General features: G+C 40.4%; 1 long non-coding RNA gene across 11 annotated transcripts in view; it reads left to right on the forward strand.

Annotated features, from left to right (window-relative positions):
- The window catches only part of LOC139591619 (uncharacterized), a 413,264-nt gene that overhangs the window by 167,145 nt on the left and 218,557 nt on the right, over positions 1-27,562 (forward strand). For 5 of the 11 annotated variants that reach the window (XR_011679702.1, XR_011679698.1, XR_011679700.1 and 2 more), the window contains one exon: positions 9,660-9,816. The exons of 4 other annotated variants lie outside the window; for them this stretch is intronic. This is a non-coding gene — a long non-coding RNA (uncharacterized lncRNA). Of the gene's footprint in view, positions 1-9,659; positions 9,817-23,166; positions 23,234-27,562 lie in introns of all 11 variants that reach the window. 2 more of the 11 variants (XR_011679694.1, XR_011679699.1) reach the window with 1 other exon arrangement.

Here is a 27,562-nt window from a genome sequence, read left to right on the forward strand (position 1 = left end):
GATTTATCCACCATATTTTAAGTTAAACTGGGGGATTAATTTGTGTTGCAAATTCTTTCATTATGTGAGGACAGAAAACATAAAAAAAAAAAATTTTCAAGGAAGTATTATGAGGTTTTCTCCTTTCCTTTTGCAAAGGATATGAAACAATGAAAAAGCACAAATACTAAAACCTGTTAATGTGAAGAATTTAGTCTCTCTAAAATCTAGGTAGAAATTTCTTGCATCTAAATCCATATTCTATGAATCTATGATGTGACATAAAATTGTAAATGCTAAGGAGGGGACAGGGACAGGAAGTCACAGAGAGCAGCAGCTGTCTCTTATCTTTCCCCATTTCTATCCTAATGCTTATGGAGGGAAACCTCTTTCAGGAATATTTTATTCTTATTCCTGTTTTTTCTAACTACATTTTGATTGATTAAATCTTTAGGTTAATCATACAACAAAGATTCAAAATTAAACAGACCCTGTAAGTGAGCAGTGGTGCATGTTGCAGGTATGTAGATATCAGAGAGCATTTTCCTTTTCTCACCTGCCTGACCCCAACCCTTCTGCAGCCTCCTCAGCCTCTCCTCGACTCCTTCCCACCAGATGTGTCTCCCTGCCTAAGCCTATGCTGTTCTGTGATGGTTATCTCAGGCTGTGGGCAGTGAAGACCTTATTTTCCAACCCTGCCCCCTTTAAAAAGAACTGGGTTGCCACGGTTACAGATTACACATTGAAAGGATGGTACTTACACAACCACCCAGTGGGAACTCAGATAACTCCTGGATACAGGTTTTCTTTCATCTCTCTCATTCTTACAAGCCTTAAACCTATTTGGTTCTGTTATTTGTGTCACCGGGTTAAAGTGGACATTTTTACCTTAACTTCCTAGTATGCATATTTTTAAAGACCTTTCTTGTTTTTTATATTGATTCAGGAGGCTCAGTGACTCTGCACTGCCCTAACAGAGACCATAGTAAGAAACACAGCATCTCTGTTTGAGTTTGGGGGGACAGTTATGTCAGAAGGGTAAAGATTCCTCTGCTGCTGAATGCTGGTCACTGAAGGCAGGCTGTAAGTCTGTAATGTGGTTGTTGTACCATTGTCCCCAGCCACTGAGGCAGAAGATGAAGCAGTGGCTTTGGCTCATAGATTTGATTTATCAATTAGGCCAGAAGGATTTATTTTCAGTTTGCAAAGTGAATCTACTCTATCAGCACAGAGGGTGGGAGGGAGCATGTTCAGATGGTGAAAACTGATTGATATGGGGTGGTTTTGGTTCCTCAGCGTGCCTGTACTTGAGAGGGCAGTGCAGATGCCAGGATGCAGATACCAGGATGAGATCAGGTAATGTTTGAAACATCTTATTAGCCTGGGCCTTGTACCATCCCATCTTTTCCAAGCTCTCCAAAAGGCCTCTGAAATCAGCAGATCCTTCTTAGTGTGAGACTGTATGCAAACATGCAAAGCCCACCAGACTTGGATCTATGCCATTGGAGCATGGGACCAGCTTAGAGCAGTCTGGTCTGCTGACAGAGCACCTGCAGGTGGAGAAATCCACCCCTGCAGTGATTTTGAATTCATCCTTTATTCGTAATGTGGCACTGCAGCTGAGGGAGGCTGGTTTAAATGTTACTGTTCTTGATGCCAAAAGACCTCTGAGCTGTTGTTGTGCTTGTAGCTGGGAGAAGAAATGAGTTTGAATCTTTTTAAAATTATATACAGGTGTATTTGGTGAGCTGGGATTTGGATTCTGTAGGTGATGAGGAAACCACAGCGAGATTAAAATGAAGTACCTTGCTGCTTCCAGGTGGGCTTGTTTAGCTGCAGCACAGTTCCCTACTAGAGAAGAAATATGGATTATGGGCTTTGATGGAGAAAGAGTTTTGTGCAATCTTTGAGTTTCTGACTCTTAAAATAACATTTTAACTTCAAATCTGTGGTTGAGAAACAACAAAAATTTATTGAGCAAAACAGAGCAAGCAAAGTCCTCCACCTTTAGACTAAATGGCAAGGCCAACTTAAACCAGCTGAGCTAGTAACCTTTCTGTTCTCCAGCTTTCCCCAGGTATTACAAGAAATTAAAAACAATCAAAAAACTCACATAGGTTATCATAATGTAGGAAAACATTCTTTTTCATGATGAGGGTCGTAACTTTGCATCTTGACTGAATAATAATGAATCAAGTAAAGAGTATTAACTAAAAACGAAGTCTAAGTTTTAATTAAATCCACAGCAGTTGCTATTTTTCAATGTACATGGGAAGAGGCAGAGTATGATATATTTCCTTGATTGAAGAATTTTCAAGTTCCAGCTGGACAGCACTTTAATTAACTTCATCTTCTCCCTTTTCTCAGCTGAGGTCTCATTCCATTATGATTCTGAATCAATCTTAAATGTAACATTTTGGAAAAGAAAGCTTTCTCACTGTGTGAATGCTAAACATGTTTTTTCTTCAGTAAGCTGAAAATCTTCAAACTTGGTATTCTTAAGGTTGTGGTGGCAAATGTGGGGATGTGGAAAAGCCAGAGTGAATGTGGGGAAGTGATGCAGGGAAACCAGAGCAAAGATGATGGATGTGGGAAGTGTGTCCTGTAGAAGGCTGGAGTGCAGCACATGCTTTTAATGGAGCTACTCCTGTTTCTGTTTTTTGCCAGCTGTAGTGTGGCACTGGGGATCTGCTCAGTAAAATGATAACACTTGCACAACAAACTGTTTGTGCCTGGCTGGTTGACAAACTGAGAGCAGCAGTATCATTGCTGAACAAGAGCCCAGAGTCTCCTCCGTGTCATCCTCTCACACTGAGCTAATTGCCAGCAGTAAAAAGACAGCATCTATTTCACAGGTTAAAGTTGAAAGAATTTGTGGCAAGTACCCAGAGCCCAGGTTGGGGTTTTCCTCAAGTCTGGTAAAGGATATGGATAAATCTTCATGAGAGCTTGCATAACTCAGGCAAAAGGCTGGAGGAAGGAACTTGTCACTAGTGGCAGCCAGCACCAATCCTTCCTTCCCTGACAGTCACTGGAAATGTATTTTATACACATTTCAGTGGGTAAAATATGACAGGTGCTATGCATGTAGTAACAATAATTTATCTTCTCAAACAGTTTAGATTTCAAGAGAATGATACCAGCCAAATGGGATTGGCCTTTGTAGACTGATCTGTTGGGAAGGCACCATTGGAAAGACAAGTGCAATGCGTGGGTATCCACACCATGGTTTAGAGCTGTGACTTTATCTCTACTTGCAAACAACAGAATTAAGACAGACAGGGTGTCAGCAGACTAATAACATCTAAACCAGGCAGTTGTCTTGAGTTTGGCACATCAGAGAAGTCATGCCACAGCATGTCACATGTAATGTTAGAGAACATGATGTTTCAATTATTAAATCGAGGTTGAAACTTAGACATTGTAATTTTTTCCTCTGGATTTTGGTTTAGTGAATTTCCCTTTTCTTCCCCTTTTCAGTATTTTAGATAGGGTCTCAGTCTCTTGGGTAGCAGTGTTTTCTATGAAAGCTTCTGTTGAGTCTTCCAATTATTGAATTTATTTGGATTATAACAGAGTTACTGCAGAAATCTCAGAGGCAATACTACTGCCAATTTATTTATTTATATTTCTTTTTGTTGGTGCTGCTTGTAGTGTTACATCTAGAACAAAAGATGGGGAAGTTTTGATTGGAGTTGTAGTTGTTTAGCTTGCTCTCTTCCTTGCTGAGACAAAGTATGCAGTGCTGCAGTGCAGTGGTACTGGACCTGGCATTAAAATAATTATTTTGGGCACTGGAAGCATGCTGGCTGCAGCAGAGTGGAGTCAAGTGCATTCTGATTTTCCCTGCCAAAAGGCTTAGCAGCTTGGGCACCAACAAACCAGAGACAATAGACAGCAGTGTCTGCATGGAATTTTATTGGGGTGTTGTGGTTTAACCCCAGCTGGCAACTGAGTCCCACACAGCTGCTCACTTACTCCCCACCCTGCCTCAGGTGGGTTGGGAAGGAGAATCAGGGGGGGGAAAAGTAAAACTTATGTGTTAAAATAAGGACAATTTCATAATTGAAATGAACTAAAATAACAATAATAGTAATAAAAAGAATAGGGAGAGAGAGAGAGATAAAACCTAAAAGACAAATAATACATAGTTACTCACCACCCACTGACTGGTACCCAGCCCATCCCTGAGCTGCAATCAGCCCCTTTCTGGGTGACTCCCCCAGTTCATACAGGGTGCATGATGTTCTGTAGTGTGGAATGTCCCTTTTGTCAGTTTGGGTCAGCTGTCCCATCTCTGTTCCCTTCCAGCTTTTGTGCAGCTCCTCACTGTCAGAGCATAGACATAAAGTCCCTGACTTAAGGTAAACACTACTTAGCAACTAAAACTAGTTGGTGTGCTATCAACATTATTGTCATGCTGAATTTCAAATACAGCACTGTACCAGCTACTTGGAAGAAAATTAACACTGTCCCAGCTGAAGCCAGAACAGGCAGAGTTTGTCATTCTGAATTTTTTCATGTTCCCTACATTGCTTCTCCTCTCTTGCTTCTGTATCCTGGTATCTCTCTTTTCTAACTTCAAAGCTATTTCTCAAACAAAGGGTCCATGCAAGAATTCTCATGGTAGACACTCAGAAAATAGGAGTTGAGTTGAATGAGAAGATAGGACTGATTGTGGTCATCAGGTGCAGAGGTCAAACAGCAGCAGCTCACTCTGCTGTCCCCTTTTGTTCCCCTCCATTCTCCATGCTTGTTCTCTCATTTACCTTGATCACCTCCCTTTCACTCTACTCTCAAATAATCTTGTACCCTGGCTACTTTTTCCTCACAAGTCTCTTTGCTACCTCTGTATCTGAACTTGGTGTTTCTGATAGGGTTTCCTATCCAATCATTTAGTAGTACCTAGAGACCTAGCAAGGGTTTACTCTTCAAAATATCTTTGTTCTCCCCTCCATTATGTGTGAGATTCCATAGAATAATTTAGGTTGGAAATTACCATTGAGTCCAACCTTTATCCTAACACTGCCAAGTCCACTACTAAATCGTGTTCCTAAGTGCCACAACCACACTTTTCAATATTTTAAATACTTCCAGGGTAATACCTTTCCTTGGCCACTTGTTCCAATGCTTAGTAATTCTTCTAGTGAAAAAAGTTTTCCTAATAGCCAATCTCAACCTCCCACTTTGGCCATCTTCACATCTTAACCACCTGTGAAATTTGGTCATCCTTCATGGTATTATTTGTAACACTTGTTATCTTCCTGCTCTGTTTTCTGCCTTGTCCACTAATTTCTCATGGTTAATTCACTGAGCTGAACCTCAGGGCACAGCCATACCTTTTGCCAAGTGTACCTTCACAGCTGGAAGGGAAGACTCACAGCATGGTCACACACATTCAAATGGCCACTGAGGAAACTGGGCAAGAGAGAGGAGAAGACAGGAGGAGTCAGAGACCCTTTTTGAACAAGAAGACAAGGCAGGTTGAGCCGCAGAAAAGTCAATCCACTGGAAGGTCAGTCCATAGGAATGACTACAGGGACAAGGAAGAGTTCAGCTGCTGGAGGAAGACCTGTGGAGTGCATCAGCTGCTCTGAAGTGCAGTGACAATTAGCAGCACTGGGAAATGGGGCAGCAGGGGAGGAGCACTGCCTGGCAGATAGGCACTGCTGGCCTGCACCAGGGGAGGTTCACACTGGACATTAGGGAGCACTTCTTTGCCAAGAGGGTGGTCAAGCACTGGAACAGGCTTCCTGGAGAGGTGGTGGATGTCACCAGTCTATCAGCATTTAAGAAGCATTTAGAGAATACCTTTAACAACATATTTTACCTTTTGGTCAGACCTGAAGTGGTCATCTCAGTTGAATGAGATGTTCTTTGTAGGTCCCCTACAAATGTCGTGTTGAGTTCTAAATATGTTAAGACTGGATACAAAGGATATTTCTAATCAAGAGAGTGTCTTAAGTATGCTCCCCAAAGGTGTTTTGACTAACAAAACCATCAATCCCCAATACTAACTGAAGTTTACAAGGCAGATTAATCAAGTGTAAGTGAATGTGTTTGCAAGTCTGTTTTAAATTTGTAATGACTTGATACCTTATACTGATGCCAAAACAGCCTAAGGATTCAACAATAAAAGCTTTTTGAAGTGACAATATTTTCTTCATAGATTTTTTATAATAGCAAGTATAGACAGAAAATATAATGTATAGTTTCACTCCAAAATGCTGTTTGTTTTCTGTGATTTTCATAACATTTTTTCCTTTTATTATTAGTAATATTATTATTGAGGGTTTGAAGTATAGAAATAAAAATTTTGCTGTAAGTTTGAAGTTTCAACCTAGTTTTACTTTTTACAAATAAAGACCAAACTTTTTAAAAGTGCTGGCAAGAAGGAATATTAAGAGAAAACAACTTTGTCTTTTTCCCCCACTGCTACTTTTATTTCTTCTAATAGCCTGATGTGCTTGCCTAAGGAAGTGGAGACTTTGCCATAAATTTTAATTCCTACAGAAAGGAGGCCTGACCTGAGTTTTCTAGAACTAAACATGTGTCTCAAGCCATTTTCAGGTTTTCACGATTTTGCTTTCTCCAGAAATTGCATTCCTCATCAGAGAAATGTGTTTAGCAAACAGTGTTATTTTAGGCCATGGAATAAGAATTTGTAACTTAATTAAAAATACATTAAAAAATCGGAGACTGTGGACAAAATCATTATTGATAGTATAGCATTTGATACCTAGAAAATTTAAAACTACCCATTTTTAAATGGAGAACATAGACCTGGATGAAGTGAAAGACATTTTAATTTAGTCCCAGCCCAATGTGTGGAGGAGAACAGAGTCCTGAAAAACATAAAGTATTTAAAAAACTTCATTAGTATTAAAAAACCCCTTCTAAACGCATCTGTGTGCTTAATTTTTTCTTTGTTCTTATCATGAAAAATGAGGTGAGAGAAGTATGAAAAATGGAAATGCAGCAATTTAGTACTCATGTTTAACAGCTTGATTAAAAATTTGAAGATAAGATTTAGAATCTTGGCATTTAAATAATCAGCTCCTTCTGGTATCCTTTGCAGAAGGGAGTGCTGGATGTGGGTATAAAATGAGGATAAAATATGATATTAATTTGCACTGAAGTAGCAAATATTCTACAGAAGTCTCAGGTCATTAATCTATCTTCCAGCTAAGGGAACTACATTAATAGCTTATGGGATTTACAGGGCAGGCTTCAATTTAATGGTTGAACCAAAGTTTGGGAAAAATAGGAAAGGGCATGATACTGGAGAATACGTTATATCTTGATGCGTTAAAATCAATGGCAAAACTTTCTTGGCCTAAAATGGCCTCTAGATAGTTTCTAATTTCAGTGCTGCTGCTGAGCGTTAATTGCCTGTCTGCAAAGTGGAAGGAACCATATTTTCCTGACAAGTGTAAAAACTGACTGTAATCCTCATAGCACTGTCTTGAGTAGGAAAAGAATCTGAATTAACATTAAGCTTTAATTGCATTTTTGGAGATGAATGGGATGGGGGTTGGGTTTTTTAGAGTGTGGCCTCAGCCTAGAAAAAGACCATATTTGAAGTGAATTAACAGAAGGTGCCTGCAGGTCAGGAAGTTTCATTTGCAGTATTTTCTAAGCAGTTCTTATCGTCATAATCCTGTCTGTGTTTTGTCACTAATTCCTACGTTCTGCAAACTATATTTCCCTGGACTCTGAAGCCAGGTGAGAAACTCTTTTTTCATTTCTTGCTGTTGGAGATAGGGGCTACCATTGTAAATGGTGAGAGGAGTGCATTATACAATTTGCAGCTGATTCATAAGAAGCCTTGAGAAAAGAACCAGGGAATAATGTTGTAACTTAATAGCTGAAATTCTGTCTTCACAGGGGAGAGTCACTAGTACAGCACCTATAAATCAGTGTTGGGGCAGTGCATCATCAGATATGCAACCTTTTTTACGGTGATAATTCCCATAATTTGGGCATTGACCTTGTTCTATGTTATATAGATTTGTAATCTGTGTTTTTCTGAGTGATCCCCACAGGTGGGACATTTTTAATATGAAGTCACACTGTGAGACACCTCTGAGTGTGCTGGGAAGATGGGATTATAAATATTCATTGCTCTTGCAACCTTGGGCGATGAATGTTTCAAATTTTATAAGCTAAGAAGAACTGGACCCAGCAGAGAGAAAAGAAAATCTCAAAACTTTGGTAATTCCAGGTGATAAATGAAGCAGAATGGGTAAGAAAATGAGAGGTTTTCTGCTAGGCTGATTTTGAGCCAACATGCTAATTTGATTAGGAGAAGTACATAAGCACACTATAAAATCTAATCACTTATGACAAAACCAAGTCAGGCTGGATTTCCCTCCCTTGGAAATACAGTAGCTGCTCTGTGGTCCACTCTCATCACTGAGGAGCCAGACACCATGAGCTATGGATTCATGGCATGGTTTGGCTCCCAGGGCTGAGGAACATGCCTGTGTGCTGTCAGGCTGCCCCGTGCTGTCCCATCCCTTCCCACAGTGGGATCCCAATTACTGCCACGGGAAACACTATTAGAGACATGGACATATCATGAGCCTGGAGAAGAATCTGGCTTGGATCACATATAGTGCTGTTTCTTTCCACCACATCTGGCAAACAAGGGACAAAGGGCAGCAGGATCTAATTTTATTGCTTTCCTGCTAAATTTGCCCAAGTCCAGAAGAAGGACTTGCTAATGCTTGGCTCCCACCTGTGCTCTGCAGTGAGACATGGCAAGGCCCAGTCCTCAAGCCTCCTTCCTGAGATCAGGTACAAATGTGTTTCAGGTTTTCTGTTTCTTAAAAAGTAGCTTTGCAGATAAAATATCCCAAAGAAAACTATAATCTTACATGCCTCTCCTGACCACGGATAGAGTATGCAGGTGTATGTTTCAGGTTCCACCAGGTTCACAGCATTACCCCAATGGAGCCTGAAAATCATCACCCAATGCAGCTCAGAGTGTCATTGTTTCCCCACTGGCTTGATATTCCTGCAGTGTCCCTTCTGGCACAGATGAACTTCCAAATGTCTGCACCACTGGGTGCTGAGGGCCCATCCTCCTCACTCCTCCTCACTCCTTTTCATTGTTTTTTGTTTTCTTTAAACCAGGACAGATCACATATCAGTATGTTCTAATATCAAAATATCATCATATTTTCACAAAATTAAATCACTGTTTCCAGTCAGCTCTGGAGTTCCCCTTTAAGGGACAAAAAGCCTCTCCTTATTTGTGACATGTTAAGTAGCATGAATTCAGTGGAGAAACTGGGTATGGCTGCCTTGAAGGCAACTGGCAGGAGAGAATCCTCAGGATCTGTCACAGTGGAACATGGCAGCATCAAACATAGAAATGGATTCAAAATGTAGATCCACCTCCATGCAAAGTCTTCTGCTAAATCCTTTTTTTCCTCTCCATATGAGACCTTGGTGTTGCTGGGGGAAAACAAGAAAAGAATTTTGAAATTAAATGGATGAGAATTTGATAATCCCAAATGACCTATTTTCTTATAAGATTATGGAATTGTGCAAATCAGTGTGTGTTTTATAATGACTAGAGTATGAGAATGCCTAAATATATACAGCTGGGACAGCCAAGGCAAGAGCTGACTCTGGGACTCCTCCCTCTGTCTCTTTCTTGCTATTTCTTTTAGAGAAACAGGATTTTATTGAAAACTCCTAGAGAGCATCCTTCTGTCACTTTCATTTCAAGTTCCATCGTACTTCAACTTTTGGAAGGTCTTATCCCTCTGCCCAGGGGCAACCAGCCTGAGATGGGATCCTCAGGATTATCTCTGTGAAACATAGCAGGTAGTTGTTCTATTATTGCTGCTACGCCAATTTTCTATCCTTTCCCAGTGTGCCATGTTATGAAACTGAAGTGTAAAATAAATAGTGAAATGCTGGAAATTATAAAAATGATCCTTTTAACAATTTTTATCATTATCATGAACCTTAAAAAAGAGGGGAAAGGGGGAAATGCTTTAAACTCTTCTCCCTGCTGGACAGACAATGATGCTGGACCATCTCCTTTTTTTGATGCCATAGGCCCAAAGAATAATATTTTTGTAAGATACTCTCCTTCTGCTCAGGGCTCTTTAAAAGGGATGAAAAACATCTTCCAAAAAAATATACTGTCTACTCGAACAAAGTACAGAGCAAGTGGGGAGATGGTTAAAGTCACAAAAGTCTTTGCCCCCAGGATCTGGCCTGCAGCTCGTCCCCCTAAGCTTATGGGATGACTCATGTGCATTTACATTCCCTGTGCTTCACACAGCATCTGCTGCTACACATTTGTTGGAGGATTTTGTCTTCGAGCAGCTGGTGACAACCCACTTCCTCTTGCTTTCTTCAGCAAAGATTTTTTCAATTGTTTCTTGTTGTTTTGATGTGAGACCCAGTGTTGGAAAAACAAGCCCATTTACCCTGATTAGAACCAGCCCTTTAAACACTTGCCAATTAACAACCCATTTGTTATTTTTCTAAGGACCAAGATATGCTTTCCCTTTCTCTCCTTTCACTTTATTCAGCTGCAATCCCACATAAGCAGAGCAAAATCAAGCACTTCTTATATAAACTGTTATTAATATTTCCCTTGTTCTCCCCATTCCTTTTGTTCTACAGAGATGGAGAGGAGGGCAACCTTGGCTTTCTTCTGGCCAATCTTAATTAGTTTAATGTCATGATAATCATGCTACCTCCTTACACTGCCACTGGTGCTGAGTGTTATACATATGCCTTGCTGAAAAACAAACAGAACATCACATTAGCAACAATGATACAAAAAATCATCAATTTTTGTTACTCAATGCCAATTCTATTAACAGGCATTAAGAAAAATAACTTAACGTGCATCTGTTTTTAGCAAAATTGGAGATGGGCTGGTTGATGCCAGTCAAAATTTTTACAACATTTGAATCAACATTCAGCAAAATTTTCTTTCAGGGATTTGATCTCAACTATATCTATGAAATCATACACTTTGATTTTATCCTTTTTTAAAAAGTATATACTAAAATTGAGCTGAATGCTGAGCTACTGTTTCTACTTTTTGTCCTCTCCTTCCACACACCCAAATCTCCTTGCCAGGGACCCGTTTTTTGCATAAATATTTTAAGGAAGTACTAAACCTTTAAATGAGATCATCTTGTTTCCATTTTTGAAAATACAATCACTTATCTAGGAGTAGTTACTTGAAAAATTGCATATAATCCCCTCAGCCCTAAAGCCAAGGGCTCTTCTGCTTCTAAATGCTTGCTGTGTTTGTTACTGTTTCAATGACTTTGCCATTCTGCAGGATTTTTCCAAATAGGGGGGTTTTCCCTCTTCATACTTCAAGTTGAAATTGCAATCTATTTTTTAGCCTGTACTGTTTATTCCAATGAATAGTATCTGATCATATCTTCACCTCTGCTTTGCCAATCCCTTTAAGTATAGGAATGGTTGTGGTGTGTGGCTGTTTACATGTTCTGCACCTCTCTGCAGAGGTGGCTTTGGCATCTGCTGCATACTCTGAGCTGAGTTTTCCTTTGCAAATGGCACAAAGCATCTGACTACAGAGGAAGGGGTTTTCTTGGAGAGTCACACTTGCTCCCTACCTTTATTGGATATGTTGCAAATCCTTCTCTAATTAAGAGTTCCTTGGCTCCTGGATTTAAATACTGAAACAGGCACATATATTTACTGAATCATTGCCAAATGTGGAGGTTTTACCTGTTTGTTTCCTTGTGGCAAGGGAGGATTTCAAATCATTTTGGTGCTCAGGGGAAATTGAAAACAGGATCTATTTTTGGTTCTCATTTGACTCCTCAAGATGGATCAGTGGAAACCTGTTATAACACTAATTTACTTAAAGATGTATTATGTGCACTTTGCGAAAATGCTGAGGGGGAAAAGCTTTGCTTTTGCAGTTGTTTGGCCTGAAGCCAGGATTCTCCATGAAGCTGTATGAAAAAGCCAGAACATTATTATCCACATATTTTTATGCATACAGTATAACTCATTGGCTAGACAATCTGTGCCCTTCTTGAAATATATTTAAAAAGACAGGAGGGGGCTACAAATAAGTTGAGTATGCATCCTTTTTTTCAGAGCTGTGCAAATCAAGGACTGATGTGGAGCATTTGGATGTCAAAACAAAATATTGCTTCCTTATAACCAGAGATTCAATATTTCTCATTTCCTGAAATGCAGTGCAACTGCAAAAAGAGGTGCTAAAAGCCTCAGTGGTTGCAGGGGTTTTTTTTGTTTGTTTGTTTGTTTTTTGTTTGTTTGTTTTTGTTTTGTTTTTTGTTTTTTAACAAATCATAAAGATTAGTTGCATATAGCTAGCTATTGGATAATTTTAACTGTATAAACTGTAATTTCCTCTTACACACACCTTCAGCCCATGGTGTTCTACAGCTGAATGCATGACATTTCTTGGTGTATGGGACACTATTGGTAACAATTTAGATTGTGGCAACCTGTGCTATGCCTGCTCTATGAATAGCAGTGTCATTTGTCATGTGTTTGAACAGACTGCCTGTACAACACAGCCAATGACAAATTTTAGGTTGAGATAAATTTGTCCTCCAGTTCACAGACTGGCTCTTTTTTTCCCTTGCATTGTTGTTCATCTCAGGCTAAACCCTTCTGTGCCCTTTCCACTCTCTGAGAGGAGAGAGATCTGCACGTAACTGGATATTCAACACCTGTGTTTCAATTATCATATCATTTGAAGAATCTGGTGCTTTACTTTATGTTCCTCAAGTAGTTATCTTGATTATTTGCTACTGCAGAGCTGCAGTAAACTTGTTTGTTTCTCCTTTTCTCTCTGCCTGAATTTGATTTCAGAAAGCAATCTCAGATGGAGAGACTTCAGAGTCCTAATCACATGCTGCAGTTGTTAACTTTGTTGCTGCAAGTGCAACAAAAAGTATACTTTACCTTATGCTATATTAAATTCTAAGAGCAGAATACATTGTTTTTCATATTATGCCTGGGTTTTTTTGATTTGGGGTTTTTTGTTTCAAAGCAGAATCTGGTATCTACTGAGACACTAAATTCATCCTGGGCTTGTAGAAAGTGCATTTTTTAAGGTCATCTTTTTGTCCTAATGTGACTGCTCTCTTCTACAGAAGGATCCTAATGGCTCATTCAATGTGGTTTAAAGAATTTCTGCATGTCCTTATTCTTGGTCAGTGTGCACTTTTCTTCTGTGTGGGTAATGCTGAATAAGAATTGTTTCATTTGCACCATTTTCAAAACTCATCAGGCCCAGAAGGGGCAAATTTTATCACAGAAGTTTGATAAGATGGGTAGACTCTCATTATAGGAAATAATAAATTTAATGGACTTCTGTGTTTCATTATGTGTTTCATTATTTTTCATTTCATTATGTGTTCTGGAGCTTGCAGAGTACTCATCTATTTTATTCATTTCAATAACATTATGGTGCGCTCTGTGTTCTAGGCAATGTCAGTCATTATGGAATAGACAATTTCTGTTATTTAATAGAGAAATTCTATCCTTTTTCATCTTGGGTTTTGATGTAAAATTGGGCAAAATTTTAAAATGCCAGGATTCCATTAAATTGGAACAAGATGGTTGGACATTTTTAACTGGAAAGGAAATGATTTTAAATTCCTCAAATGGAAGATTTTTCTTTTCAAATTTCTGTAGCCTAAGGAGAGTTCTAGTACTGCCCCTTATTTGATTTCATGGTCCCCAGCTGCTCCTGCAGTTTTAAAACTGAACAGTAAGATTCTCACTCTACACCAATGGGATATCTGCATCCTGAGAAATACAGATCATTACAGCTGGAGTCCTTTGAAGATCTGTGCCCTGCAAAGAGTAATGGCAGGAATGGGGAAAAAAAAAAGGAGAATGTGAATAAATAAATAAAGCATTAGGTGTTCTTTATTGTTTCTCTGTTTATATTCCAGATATAATATGACAAGTCTTGTACACCCAAAAGTTTCATCTGACACATGAAGAAAAAATAATGCTAGGTCTTTTATTGTACTTGATTTTCATTTTTTTCTCTCAAATAATCAGACTACTCTTCAGAAACATGTAAGAGAAGTTATGTAGGCCTCAGTTTCCGTTGGACAAAAATATTTTGAGTCCTTCAAAGGAAATAATACATTTGGACACAATAAACCACAGATGCCTTTTCATTTTCTTCTTCAAACATAAAGGCATGCTGACCTTTTGTGATAGATTGCTTCCTGAGAATACAGTGAATTTATTTCCATTCTTCCTTCTCTCTGGAGATCCGTTTGTCTTCAGTTTATAGAGAGTAAATCATCCGCATCTTATTTCTTTGGATTGAAGAGTCCAACTAGCCCCTCATCTCTTTGACTTTTTCTCTTCCACCATCTGTTCATCATATGCTTTCATGGGCAAATCCACCCATCAAAACCACGGAGTAGACACCTAGCATTATATTGTAAATTGATTTATAGATGCTTGTGAGATGATGGGAAAATCTGCTGAATTGCATTATACCAAGAACAATTCATCGGGTGAAACCAGAACATTCTGGGAATTCAGATACATACAAAGTTGGAATATAGACTTCATGTTTATTGCTAAACATGCAGACCTTTGTCTATTTCTTCATAGCATGTACACAATTTTATTGTAAGCACTGAAAAGTGACGACCTGACCTTTTACTCCCTGTACTGCTATTTGTTCCATGTTGATGCCTGATTCTACCTGGATCAGAGGCTAGACAAGTGTTAAAGGAACAAAGCAGGTATTTATTAAAAGGCTTTCAAAGGATGCACCTTGGGCAGTACAAGAGCCTAGCCAGGGCTTCACCCAAGATGGATGACAGGTCATGAGTTTTCACACTTTTATAAGTTTTGGTCCATTTACCTATTGGGATTAATTGTCCAATTACAGCTTCAGATTATGAAGTCCCATCCTCCCAGACTGCTCTCCTCAATTCTCTGTTGTTTGTACTTTTTGGGCCTGAAGCTGCAACGATGTCCTTGGTTCTTGGCTGGAAAAGGATTGTTTTGTCTAACTACACTGTGAAGAGAACTTGCTAACACTTTATATGAAATTCAGAGTTACACACTAAAGCATACAAAATCTGAAAAATATGAAAGCTAAAACTTAAGGCATTAATGTCAGCAGCCTCATAAGCTACAACTTGTCACAAGCAAGAGACAAATGCTTAGAAAGCTTTCACTCTGTTTGATCCCTGTAATCAACTTTATTTCCTCTACAGAATTCCAATTATCCCATTAAACAATGAGTCAGGATGCTTATATTGATACAGGTGCCTTAATTGGTTAATTTGTACTCATGTCAGCCCCAGCTAAGAATTCATTTCCCTGAGGTCTCCTTAGACAGCCACAGTTCCTCCTAAGCCATAATGGTAATTCCTGGCAGGTGTAGTGCTGGAGCACAGCATTTAGGTGCACCCACAAGTACCACACAGCACACACTTATCCGTGGTTAGCCATACATACACTTGCTGCTGAGCTTTTATTTTCTTCTACCTTGTAATTTCTAACCTATTTAGTTTTAATTATAAGCCTGCGATTATACAGCGCTGACCATATGCTTTTAAAACCCATTTGCAAGAAAAACATCCTAATAATATTGCTTTTTAGTAGCACTCCAAAGCAATTAAACACCTATTAGATGCCAGTGAATTCTGCTTTCAGTCTATCATATGCACATTTATTTGCATATGCTGTCCTGTGAGTGACATAATTTTCATTATTGACTTATGAGGATAGAAATAATAGACAGACTATTTACTAAACTGTCTTTAACTCTGCATCAACAAAATAGCTAATTAAATGTGTAACAATTTTCACTGACATAAACTGTGAGATTTAAAGTCAAGGTGAAGAGAAGGACAAACATTCATCTGTGCTCTCTAAGACTTGTTCTCACCATGGCAAGAAAACAGGTTGTCTAGTCTTGTAAATCATCAGAGAAGCCAGACAGAACTACAGGTATATCTTAAAAAGTAACTTCCTAGGAAATCAGTTTTTCAGGACCAAGCAAACTCGCTAGTGAACTACCAGGATTATTATATTCCAAACTTACATCATGATAAATGTCATGAGCATGAGCTTTTGCTATAGTCCCTAGAAGGCAGTTTCCAAAGGAGCTATAGAGTAATTAGGTGCCCTACTCAAGGGACTGTAATAGTTGTTTCTCAACTCCATTTCTGGTTTAGTTTACTTTATGGATTTAATTTCGTCCTCTCTGCTGATGTAAATGAAGAACTCACCTTCTCCCCTCCTTACTCTGCTATATTAACTGGAAGTTTGCAGGTAGGAACAGCTGTAGGAGGCATCAGAGTCATCCCTAGTCCATAGACGTAATCCTGTACCTGCCAAAGGCAGCAGCTCATAGAGAGCAAGAACTCAACCTGCATCTTTTGAGTTGCAGAGTAACATTCAGAATGGGGGATGACTGCTTTTCTGTTCATGGGAATGTATCTCTGTTTATCTTTTCAGAAGATACATTCAACTCAGATAAAGTAAATTAAACAAGCAGTTTCAGCTAATGATCTTGTGCAATATCTGTTTCAAATTCTCTCTGTTGTGGCTTGTGTGGTGGGTTGATGCTGGCTGGACACCAGGGAGCCACTGAAGCCACTGTCACTCCTCTCCTCAGCTGGACACAGGAGACAAAATGCAGTGAAAGGCTTTTGGGTCGAGATAAGGATGAGGAGAGATCACTCCCCACTTACTGTCATGGGCAAAACAGACTCTGCTTGGGGAAGTTAGTTTAATTAATTACCAATCAAATCAGAGTAGGATAATGAGAAATAAATCCATATCTTAGAAACATCTCTCCCTACTTCTCCCTTCTTTCCAGGCATAATTTCATTCCTGGTTTTCTCTACCTTTCCCTCATCCAGTGGTCCAGGGGATGGGGAATGAAGTCTGTGGTCAGACCTTGTCTCAGCCACTCCTCCCTCAGTGGGATGACTCTTCACTGCTGCTCCAGTGGGGAGTCCCTTCTATGGGAGACAGTTCTCCACAATTGGCTCCAAAGGGAGTCTGCAGAGCTGTTCCTCCCACAGTCTCTCTCCTGTGGTGGGTCTGTCTTGTAGCCAGCTGGAACTGGCTCTGTTGAACTTGGGGAAAGCTTCTGGAAACTGCCCACAGGAGCCACTCCCAGCCATGCAAACCCAGTACAGCTCAATTGTATGACCTGATGCCTCTCTGAAATGTGCTAAAAGCTTGATATGCATATAATTTTAAATAATAAATAAAATTATATAGTTTGACTGGAAAACTCCCCATCAGTCCAAAAAGACAGTGGTATCTGTAGATGATACATTCCAGCAAAGCATCTTTTTATACACACAAGCTGACAGGAGAAATTTGTCAGTGGTTTAGTCACCATTCAGCTGAATCACCACCAATCTCTTTTTAAAAATAGCTTGATTGCAGCAAGGGGATTCATCTCTCCTTTAGTAAATTAGATTAAGTGCAGTATAACAGGTACTCTGCAGAGGTATATTTTGGGATAGAATAGAACTCTGCTTCTTCTTGTGGGTGTTGGCTATTTTATATTGAGTAGTATCTTTTATAGACTGGGGTGCCAATTGCTGCTATGCAGCAGTATGAAATAATGCCATTTCCAAATGTGCCATCTTCAGGGACACTGCTTCTGAAAATGATCACAAAACGAGTGAGGTTTCTACTTCTGGGCATAAGTGAACTGTATAAAACAAGTTCCTTTTCATATAAAACATAATTGTCACAAAAGAATAAAAGCCTCAATTAGGACCCCTGTGTTAGGGAGGGAACCACCTAAGGTGCTAAGTTAGGCTCAGGATAAAGCATTCCTTTCACCTAGGCTCCACAAAACAGCAGCTGGAACACGAGGCTCTTGAGCACAGAGAGCAATTTCTAGAGCATTCTAATATATTTTGGAATTCCTATTCCTAATGCATTCAACCAGTATCCATTCCCTTCTTCCAAAAGATTCACTGAGATACTTGCACACATTTATGCAGTAGTATCTGGTATTTTGATTCCTTACAGTTTCATCTCAAAGTCAAAAGGCAGCAGTTCTGAAAGTCAGTGCTGAGTAAATTCCAGCATGTTCAGCATATTCATCACAAATATCAGAATTTGTGAATTATTGTCTCCTCAGTGATTATATTTGTAAATGTGAACAAAATTGTCAGAAGTTTTTAATATCTCTCATACTTCTAAGTTTCTTCTCTGACTACTCTGGTATCTAAAAAACTATGAATGCAAATGGAATGGTTTTCCTCTCAGGTGGGACACTTTTGGATCTCTCTGTTTTTTTGGGGCCACTGTTTTCATAATAGATGGAGAAATTTTGTTTCTGCCCAACTCTAAGGATGCCTTTTTTCTTTTATATCTTCATTTTCTACTGTCAGGAGCAGCCCTCAATGTATCATGAGCTGGCTTTGTGGCATTGCAGGTTTGAATTGCTGACCTTGCAGTGACAGTGCTTGTGAGATTTCCAGATCAGCTTTATGTCATAAGGGAGCTGATAACTGAAAAAAAATTTCAAACATTTGATTTTCCATTGAAAGCAACTTCAAGCTTTTTTGAAGTTTACTCATTAATTGCTAGGATTTAATTTATAGCATCTACAGCTGGGAAGAAGCACACAAGATATACTGACAATTTGAGTTCATTCAGCTTGCAAAAGCCCCTGAAACAAATGTATACTTCTACGTCAGTGTTATCAATGCATATGTTCTCTAGGAATTGGAATAAGCCCAATGTGGCCATGCACTTTCCAGATAAAAAGGGGATGTCCTTAGAGCAAGGTTACTTACAAGCCACAAAAGATTTTTCGTATTAAAACAAGCTGTTTCCAGACTCTGGGTTTTTGTAAAAGAGTCTATGCTAGAAAATAGTGGGGAGTCTGCAGCAAGAAAGGCCAAGGTTGGAGAAATAATAGTTAGCTGTAAACTAATCCCATCCTTTCTATGTCTTGGGTTTAGACTGGGTCTATCCCAAGGTAACCTTTATAAATTAATAGGGCAGTGAACAGTCATGATATTGGGACACCTGCATGGGCAGTGAGAGTGTGGCTGAGAGAGGCTGGGCTGCAATACAGTGTTTCCTGAACAGCACACAGAGCTTCATTTTCTGGGTCTGAATAGTTTTAAACCCTTCCATTGTGGGGAGCAGTAAACATCTTCCTTGTTATTCAGATATTTTAATGGTTCTACTAGCACTTGCCAAATTTTGTCCATTGTTCATTTCAGATATTTGCATCCCACCCTAATGACTCTCTTACAGCCACTGTAAGACATGCTGGCTGTGTATTGCTGCCAGTGTTCCATTGAAATTAAAGGTGATCACATCTGGGGCATTATTGTGAGTGTGTCATCATCACATGTGCCATAACTTCTGAGCTTTGGATGTGTGCTTTAGCAACAGTAGGATTATTGGCAGAATATGATGTGGAATAATCCAGAATGTTCATGTAGAGGCTGCACATCCTGTGTTCATTAATTGTTTTCAATCTCAAGGACTCCAGCTAATTCCTCATGGATTGGAACTATGCAGAGAAATCCCATGACAATTAATTATTCATTTGTTTTTCATAGGAAAACAATAATCTTCAGGCTTAGTTTGATTTGATGTTTAAAATGGAAAGCTGAGGAAGGCTTTCCTGCTGCTGGAAATGAATAGCAAATGAAAAGCTTCCTGGAAGACTGCACATGATTTCCACATGTTCTCAGCAGTGTGGTTAAGAAAGGTTTGTGGCAGAACTGAGGGACAGCCACCACAGCAGAATTATCGACTCACTGCTCTTCACAGTTGTTGTCCAAAGGTGGCCTCAGTAGAATTGTCAGAAGCAAAACTAAAATAGGTTTGAGAAGGTCTGAATTGATTGACTTGGACCTTCTGGGAAGGTGAAAAGGAATGGGACTGCTGTTGCCAAGCCCATGCAGGAAGGAAGCTTTAGCACTTGTCCAGCCGACCAGCGTGAAGCAGGAATCTCCTCCATTCCCCAGCTTTCCTCCAGTGCAATCACTGAGTTGGAGGGGACAGACACTGTTACCAGATCAGGTCACCCCTACAAGGCACCTCACTGGGGTCTGACCACCACATGTTTCAAGGAGGAGCACACCTAAGCTAGCCTAGCTGTCCTGCCCTTCAGCAGACTGCAGGTTCTGCTTCTCTTTCATCCCAACAACACTCTGGTATCTGGTGGTCTTGTAAAATAAAATACTTGAAATGCCCAGGATTGTGCTCAGAAAATCTTTCAGCAGATGCAAATATGGAGAGCATACAATCTACTGAGGTTTGTAGGTTGAATTGGGAGGGGTCTCTGGAGCATAACAATGTCAACAAAAATGTCACAACAATTCATAGCACCTTTTTTCCTATGCAAATTTATGAAAATAGCAATAGAGCTGGCAATCCCCAGGAGCAAGAAATAGGGCAAGGAATGCTAGAGACTGGCTGGTCAAACTGAAGGAAAAGAAACACAGGCAGTGGAAACAAGGACAGGTGAGCAGGGAAGAGTATGGAGACAGAGTTTGGTTGTGTGGGGATAGGGTGAGGAAGGCCAAGGTGAAGCTGAAACTGAACTTGGCAAGGAAGATTAACAGGAAGTTAACTCTTCCACAAGTGTGTTAACCTGAAAAGGAAGGTCAGAGGAGGTGAATGCCCCTGATAAACAGCACTGGTAAACTGATAACAGTGGATGAAGAAAAGGTTGAGGTTTTTTTCCTCAGTCTTCAATGGCAACCTCTCTTCCCACACCTTGAGTGGATGGAAATCAGGATGGGGACTGGGAGGGCAAAGTGCCTCCCTCTGTAAATAAAGATAAGTTTGTGACCATCTGAGGAACCTGAATGGATGGAAGTCTATGGGAGCTGATAAGCTGCATCCCAGAGTCCTGAGGGAATTGACTGAGGCTGTTGCCAAGCCTCTCTCCATGATATTTGAAAAGTCGTGACAGGTAAAGTCAGGTAAAGTCCCTGGTGACTGGAAAAGAGGAACCATTGTACCCATCTCCAAAAGGGTCAACAGGAGGATCCTGGGAACTGCAGACCTGTCAGTGTCACCTTTGGGAAGATCATGGAGCAGATCCTCCCTGGAGCCATGCTAGGGCACATGGAGAACAGGGAGGAGATTTGGGCTTCACCAAGGCAAGTCCTGCCTGGCCAGCCCAGTGGCCTTCTGTAATGGAGTGACTGCACCAGTGAGCAAGGGAAGGGCTACAGATGTCATTTATCTGGAGTTCTGCAAAGCCCTAGACACAGCCCCCATAACATCCTGGTCCCTAAGTGGGCAAGAGCTGGACTGGGTGAACTGTTTGGAGCAGAACAAAGTGGTTGGACAGTCACATCCAGAGGGTCATAGTCAGCAGCTCAGCGTCCCAATGGACATCAGTGACAAGTGGTGCCCCTCAGGGGTCTGGACTTGGACCAGTGCCATTTAATATCTTCATTATTGACATAGACAAAGGGATCAGGGCACCCTCAGCAAGTTTGCAGATGACATCAAGCTGAGTGATGTGGTTGCCACACCTGAAGTACAGGATGCCTTGGGACCTGGACAGTCTCAAGAACTGGTCCCATAGGAATCTCATGAGGTTTAACACGGTGAAGTGCAAGGGTGCAGCTGGGTCAGGGCACCCTCAGTATCAATCCAGGCTGGGGGATGAGCAAATTGAGAGAAGCCCTGCCTGGCAGGACTTGGGTGTGATGGTGGGTGAGAGGCTGGACATGAGCTGTCCATGTGCATTTGAAACCCCGAAAGCAAACTGGGTCCTGGGCTGCACCAAGAGAAGTGTGGCTAGCAGGTCGAGGGAGGAGATTCTGTCCCTCTTCTCTGGACACATAAGGCTGTCCAGAATGTGCCTGATTTCCATTATTTCTGAGTCTATCTGAATAGTCGTTTCAGAGATTTGTCTGCCAGCTGCCCTACTATGGTGAAACTTTTGATGGTAGCATAAGGTTTGTAGATGTCTGTTGAACACTTTGCATTGAAATAGAGAGGACCAAGCTCACAATTTCACCTGTCTTCTGCAAATTAGAGCATCAGTATTGGTCAAGCAGAGTGTTCTAGAGGCTCCTTCATTTTAGTGATATTTTAGTCAAGACCAGCTTGTTAAGCAGAAATGGTCTATCTCATCTATTTACATGTGCTAATAGGAAGAAAAAAGTTAGGTTTAGCAATTGCTGAAAATTTCTTCAGAAATGAGGATGTTGAACTCATTTGTGCTTTCTGCCCACGGTGAAGTGTGTAGTGATTGCAGTAGGGCCGCCTTTACACTCCTGGGTTCAGAAATCAGTGTCCAGAACTGCAAGTGTTTTCCCAGTGCTAAAACAGACAAGAGAAGAGTTCTCAGTCTTCTCAAAAAGAGACTCCTTTTATCTCTCCCTGCAAGGTGATCAGTGTTATCAGCTGGTTTGAAAGCCCATTTGTGCCAGAGCAGTGCAAAAGAAACAAAGCATGACTGAGAGACACATGGAGTACAGTGCTTTCAGAGCTTATTTTTAGACTGGAAATAATGTTGGTTTTACTCTTCCTTGATGGCTGTTTTCAAAGGCACACAGGATGGACATCGGTATTGCACCTGTCAATGCAACCTTGTTTATAAAATCAAGGAAACATTTAAATGTACCAAGATTGTAGATAGTAGCTTTCTTTCCAGGTTTTTTGTTGTTATTGTTGTTTGGTTTTTTTTTGGTCTCAGCTAAAAAAAATTCCAATAACTAACTGATTTTAATAGAATATGATATTTTCTTTGTTGTACACAGGGGAAGTATTGGGGGTTTTTTTTGTTTTGTTTTGGTTTGGTTTTTTTGGGTTTTTTTTTTGTTTGGGTTTTTTTGTTTGTTTGTTTTTTTTTAAAGATCAGATTTCCTGTGATACCACCTTGTACAGTACTTGTATTCTTTATACAATAAGCTAGTTATGTATTTCTTCAGATTCCCAAAGGAACTGCTATCTCCTTGGGGCTAAAGCAACTGTTGGGAGGTCCTTCTGTTTTCTGCATCATCTTGGTTTCATAAAATCCCCTGAGGAGCTACATGTTGTGGTGGCAGAGCATGCTTTACCACTGATTATCTGAACTTCTAGAGGTCACTGATGAATTGTTTGTCAGCTTCCTTCACTGGCTGGGAATGATTATTCTCATGGTTTCTCTGTTGAGCTGACTTATCTTTGCATGTTTCCCTTCAGTGTTTCAGGAGTGCGTCTGAATCCATGTTTCTATGCCCAAAAGCCAGACATTTTACAATTCCTTGGGGTAGGTGTGATGTGATAATCTGACCCTGACAGCAGTGACAAAACTTTGAGTCCCTGGGAGGTGAGAAGGAAGAGGAGGGTGTGAAGAGTGAGGTGCATACACTTTCAAACCTGGACTATCTGTTTCTTCTGCTTCTCTTTGACTGGTGTGGAGACCACTGTTGGCCAAGGTGCATGACCCTTAGGTCCAAGAGATGACTTAGAAGCAGTTCTAAATGGCCAAGGCATTAGGAGCTGCAATTTCCTCCCTGACATGGCTGGGAGGCTCTGTGCCAGGTGAGGCTGTGGTCACCCAGGAGGGATCCCCTCGATCAGGACATACTGTCAGGTCAGGGCTGCTCTTGTTTGTTTGGCCAGGTCAAACCAGCTGGAAAAGGGGCTGGTTTGAATGTACAGCAGCAGCTACATAAGTAATTGAAGATGGGGTGGCAGTCCCTGGAGAATCAGGGCAGGTTTGGTTGTTGTAATCCCTTGCTAATGAAGCTACCAATGCTGTAAATGGCAAATGGAAAAAGAGGCTCAGGCAGAGCAGCAAGAAACCAGAGGACAAACACGTTTTAAACCTTTTCTTGCTATCTTGGTAGATGGCTTTGATCATTTCACAGAAATCAACAGGGGAAAGAAATGACACCAGAGAGGCAAAAAAATCCATTTTATCCTCCTTTTCCCTCTTTTTCTAATGTTTTCTTCAATACAGATATGGCAAAAGTACAGAACAACAGCAGGAAAAAATAAGAGATAGCAATTTTGAGAAAAAGGGAATGCACTAAATGCTGCCTGCTGTCTACCCCATTTCAGATAAAAAGTAGTGAGTCTCACTGCACATGTTCTAATCTTAAGAATTCAAGTTTTAAGTTGAAATGTTTTTTTCACTGAAATTTTGGGATAAATTTAAGGAAAGGCAGAGAGAGAAGAAAAGCAGGCAGAGACTAATCAAGGACTAATTTGTTTCAAAGTCTGTTATATCCAAATATCACAGAGGAATGCCTTAACATAGATGTTTTATCAAAGGAAAGCCAGTGTGAGATCATAAAACAAAAGTTGAAAAGTGTCCTAATAGAAGATTAATAGAAACATAAATAGTCTCAAATTTACTAGAGGAACAAGGAAAAGAGCCTCAGATGAGACACATAAAGAAAAGAAAATTGTGCCTAGTAATCTTGAAAGAAGGTAACTGCAGTTATGTCATTCAGGACAACTAACTCAAGTTAAAGCTTTTCTATCCCTTCCTTCTCCCTCATTGCTCTAGGGCTGGGATCCTACAGTCATCATCTGCCATTGGTGAAGCAGCCCTGCAGAGGCTTTTCCAGGAGCTGTGATGTGTTGGAACTTCACAAGGGGTGAGGGAGCCATCCACACCACAGAGGAAACACCCCCAAAACTGAGTTTAGACATCCCCTAAAGATCACAGGAATCAGGAACAGCAGTGTGGGGTGTTAAAGAGGAATTGTCATGGTGGAGGAAACCACATGAGTCACACAGCTCAGGGTGGTCAAAAGTCCAGTCATGGTTTATCAGCACCTTCCTCAAGGAGACCAGGAGCTGATTGTGAATCAGGAACATGTTTCTCTAAAGGCTCTGGATGAGTTTTTCTTACATAGGAGTTTTATTTCAAAGTCTTTTGCTCATCTCTACCTGTCTTCAGCCATCTCTGACTTAAACAGGTGGATCTTGTTTTTAGGCTCTTCCACCTTACTGTTGTTGAGCACCCAAGACAGTGATGTGCTTCAGCATTTAGGGCTTTTCTGTGCTTTAGATCCCAATTTTTTAGAGGCTTAAGTAGAAGCAGGTGGTAGTTTTCTGTCATATCAAACTTAATGGACAATGCTTAATATGCCACAGAGCTTTGATGCCTACCTCTGAAAAACAAAAACAACACACCTTTTAATCTGTGGAATCAGTACAGTAGCCAGCTCCTAGGATGGCTCACAGTTTATATATGGCTAGGTTCCAATTCCATGAAGCTTTATTGTGCTCAGATAATAGGCACTAGCACCAAGACCTACTCTAGAGCCCACCTGGAGCCATTAGAAAGACACTCTTGATCATACTGCTTTGAAGAGTTGCACATCCATGTATTTATCTCTCTCAGTCTGAAGGGGTGCATGAGGACTGCAGACAGAGGAGACACAAAGTGGGTCTGACTGAGGCACTGAAAGCACCAGCAGCCCAAGCAGACCTGGAAGAACTCTGTAATGAGAAGCAGGGTTTACTGTTCCAGACAGTGTCACACAGGCAGTGGGCTGCTTTTTCTGACCTCAGCAGATGATTTTACATGGACCTGAGCTGCAGTGGTTGGACTTCAGTTAGAAACTTTGAAGTGTGGGGGTTTTCTGACACCTTTTACTGTGCTTTGAAACAAGTATCTGAAAAATCTATTGTATTTCTTTAAGAAGTCAGTATTTCTTTTCTTACTCAGGTAATTATGTGTGATTATAAGCATGCCTCTATAAAATACCACGAAAAATAAATTTCATTTAAATACTATAAGGACACAAATATGTAATACAAAAATCCCCAGGGTGGATTTCCAACAGGAGTTTTGCTTATTTTTTCCTAGTGAATGCTCTCTGTAGTTCCTCTCAATGGTGGTAACTGGTTACATTCATTTATACATGTCAAAAGCAAAAACATGGGGAGACCTTTTAGTCAGCTGTACAAAAGTACCTACTGCTGTTCTTTATTTGATAATTGAGAAAAAAGAAAAAAAACAAAAACCAACCAGATTACTAGATCTCCACAGGAAGCCAAAGAAGCTGCAAAGTTCATAGTAACAACATGCCATGACTGCAGCAGAAGCTGGACATAATACTAGCAAAAAGGTTAAGAAGAGAGGTGACAATCTGTATTAGGTTGTCATGGTTAGCAGCTACATTTATATTTTGATTTATATTGCCTCAAGACCTAGCTTCTTGCTGATATTGGAAAAATATCTCTTTCTGTCCCCTCTTATCTCTAACCAAAGAGCACTTTTCTCTGACTAAAGTGTGACCACATGCCGAACATCTCACCAAACAAATTCCCACATTCTCCCCTGCTTCCCCTTGCTCCTCCCAGGCACAGCCAGCCAAGCCTGTCTCATTCCCCCATCCCCAGCTGGTACAGCCCAGCACCTCCAGCAGGTCCTGCAGCCCTGCTCTGTTTCACTGCAATCTTTGCAGTTCCTTTTGCTCATCCTGATGGGACTGCAGCAGCATTGCCACTCCTGGGGAGAGGATGTGGCCTCATCGGCCATATTGCTGATGGGGACTGCAATACAAAATGTTTTCTGTTCCTCTCTTTTCTGTTGCTCTTTGGGGGAAACTAATTTAATAAAGTACTCTGCAAAGCCTTCCTGAGCATGGGGCCCCAAAGCAGCACAGGCATTTTTTATGCCAAACCCCCTGTGAAACTCAATGCCACTTGCATATAAGCTGCCCTTGCCTTAGGACTCAAGGCAGGACAGCTTTTCTATCAAGGTGCCAGATCCAGAATCACAACTAACATCCTGCACTTCCCACACCAGTGGTCCCTTGAGGCTTGAGGAGGAAACTGGACTGTGAATAAAAAGGTATCTGAACAGTTGGTGACTCACTGGAAGTCCATGGTCTGAGATACTGACAGTCTGCCAACAATTTTGTCATGGTTGTCAGTGAGAGGAAAGATAAGAACAGAACCACAAAGTGGTGTTGATTTTTAAAGGTCAGCATACCCGTGGTTCAAAGTCACCGTGGGAGCAATCGTCTATATTTTTACAGAGATTCACTGATAAAAGGAAAACTAAAAAATTGTGCATTATCTCCTTTTACATAAATACAAAATACCTATAAATTAGTATTCTGAATACAATGGCCCAACCTTAGCTGCATATTCATCTTTGTGTTTCCAATGTGGAAGTTATCTTGAACTTCTACACATTTCTCATCATAGGAATACCAAGTTTATGGGAATATTTGCTTGTACATTTGATTGTCTCTCATCCCAAAGGTGATGTAAAATAAGTTTGTGCAATGGGATTACCAAGAAGAAACCAATGAGCCCCATTTGCTTGTAGTTCATCATCTGTATTGAGGAGGGTGAGAAAGCCCCCAGAGTTAACAGATGTGTCTGCAAATCATGATTTCTTTTTATTGTAGTCTTACTGATCTTTACCAAGTTGACAAAATGACATTCAACTGGTAAAAAATTGCTAGTAATTGTGTGAATTAATGCAGCTAATATCCCTGGAGTTTTCATTTGACAACAAAACAAATTTAACAAAAAACCAAATCAAATTATCTTCAATATAAATGAGTTATAGTATGTTCACAGTGCTGCAACCCCAGAAAAAATGGAAGATTCTAAACCAGCT

This window comes from Agelaius tricolor, unplaced genomic scaffold (genome assembly GCF_023055355.1).
Source record: "Agelaius tricolor isolate 1412-34295 unplaced genomic scaffold, bAgeTri1.0.p SCAF_7, whole genome shotgun sequence".
NCBI lineage: Eukaryota > Metazoa > Chordata > Aves > Passeriformes > Icteridae > Agelaius > Agelaius tricolor.